Below are 2369 nucleotides of genomic sequence, written 5' to 3'. Positions count from 1 at the left end.
CTCCCTCAGACCAGACTCTAACCTGCTTCACAGTAGGTTTCTCTCTGATCAGAAGGGGCTTATAGGCTGGGATGAGCATTACAGAGAGGTGGTCAGAGGAGCCGAGGTGAGGCCGGGGTACTGCTCTGAAAGCCTGCTTGATGTTGCTGTAGACCCGGTCCAGCGTATTCTCTCCACGTGTAGCAAAGTCCACATATTGATGGAAATGAGGGAGGACAGTCTTCATGTTGGCCTGGTTAAAGTCCCCAGCAACAATGACAACGCCCTCTGGATGATTCCTTTGCAGCTCACTGATGGAACGGTAGAGAATACGCAGAGCCTCCTTAGTGTTGGCTGCGGGGGGGATGTATACAGCAGTAATGCTAACCACAGTAAACTCCCGTGGCAGATAGAATGGCCTGCATTTCACAGTCAAAAGCTCTATGCCCGGAGAGCAGTGGCTGGAAACAGCGGTAGCATTATTACACCAGCTGTTGTTTGTGTAGATGCACACACCCCCACCCCGGGATTTACCAGTCAAAACAGTGTCCCTGTCGAGCCGGAATGTTGTTAGCTCCCCTAAGCTAACAACCGCATCAGGTACAGATTAGCCATGTCTCTGTCAGGACTATAGCGCAGCAGTCTCTCACCTCCCTTTTTATTGTGAGATCCAGATGTAGATAGTCCATTTTATTTTCCAGAGAGCGGACATTCGACAGGAGAATGGATGGGAGCGGTGTCCTCCACGGGTTAGCCTTTAGCCTCGCCGTTAGCCCCCCTCGACAGCCCCGCTTCTGTCTTCTGTAGCGCCGCCTCCGTGTTCTCCTGTAGCGGCCAGTGCCTGCGAAAGTCTCCGCAATTCTCCGCAATTTCCCGCAATTCTCCGCAATTCTGCAGGCCGCTGGGTTCTCCCGACACAGCAGTCCGAGACAGTGCAGGCGTTAACCAAAAGAAGATCTTAAATGTAGACCTCATCTTAACCAAAAGAAGATCTTAAATGTAGAGACACCTTTCCAGGAATACGGAGAGCAGGAAAAACAGCTGATGAAGGTTCATCCTTCCCCACCTTCATCATGCTGTATAGTGTAAGAATGGATACGTCACCCATCACCAAGGAATCCAAGACTAACCATGGAAGCACTGTCATTTTCTGATTTACTGCGATAGAGGATTGTTTAGAATCTAGACCTCCTGTCCAATAGTTCACCAAGGAATCTACATTGCTTGTTTACTCATAGAATAGTGCATTCATTTGGACCATTGTATTGAAGCCGCTGCCACCCATTTGTACATTATAATGCGGATCTTTATAACATGATAAGTAAAAACAAATCTTCACATCTGTACCTTGGTATTTTACTAATTAGTTTAATTCTGAAAGAACTAATTAGTTGAGGTTCATAAGTGATAGGATAAGAATTAGGTCGTTTGGCCCATCTAGTCAACTCCTTGATCGAATCATGGCTGATCTATCTCTCCTTTGTAACCCCATTCTCCTGCCTTCTCCCCAAGTACTCTGACACCTGTATTAGGTTGATGTTAGATAGCTATTGACCTCTGTTTCTGTTTTGCAGGGGAAGAGGCGAGTGAATTTCTTCAAGCACTTATTTACTGCTCGAAAATGAAGACTTCCCGGACCAGGTCATGCTACTTGGTCTTGGCGTACTTTGCAACACCACATTTGCTTATTTACATGTGCCTGGCGAGGCTTTTGTAGACGCACTACAGATGGGAATGACATCAATGTATTTATCAAAGTTGTTAATGAGTTGAACACTGATCTCTGGTGTATAAATGAATACTGTATTGTTAATGTACGAAGGCAGCCCCCAGCGATGCATGTTGGTGTTGAACCGGCCGATCCCTGTACGGAACCGGTACAGAGCGACCCACTCTTTGCAGAGCATGTCTGAGCCAGGTGTGGCTGTGGTGTTCGGTGCAACAGTGAATTGAAGAGGTCGGGAAGTCAGTTCCCAGCTGGTTCTCCAAGCTCCTAGTGTGTTGAAACCGGAGCCACAGAGGGTGGCAGCGTGACGGGAGAAGTGGCGACGAGATGACAGGCGTTGAGGTCCCAGTTGATGTGAGTTCTGGGCGAGGTGGTGCAAAGGATGTTTAGCATCCGATGGGGCCTTGCACACCAGCCTGTGGGTGAAGTACTCTCTGCGAAGCTTGGCCGGTGTGATACCTGCGAGCACCGGGTGAAGACCCGGAGTAGGACGTAGGCAGCCGGTGATGATTCGCATGGTGTCGTTGAGGATGGCGTCTAGCTTGCTAGTATGAGCGCTGCGGAATCATGCTGGGGCGGTGTACTCAGTGGCGCTGTACACGAGTGCAAGAGCACTGGTTCAGAGAGTAGATGGCCTGGCACCCCATGACGATCCAGCCAAGCA

The sequence above is a fragment of the Amblyraja radiata genome, chromosome 41 (genome assembly GCF_010909765.2).
Source record: "Amblyraja radiata isolate CabotCenter1 chromosome 41, sAmbRad1.1.pri, whole genome shotgun sequence".
Classification (NCBI taxonomy): Eukaryota; Metazoa; Chordata; class Chondrichthyes; order Rajiformes; family Rajidae; genus Amblyraja; species Amblyraja radiata.
This window is presented reverse-complemented; position numbering follows the sequence as displayed.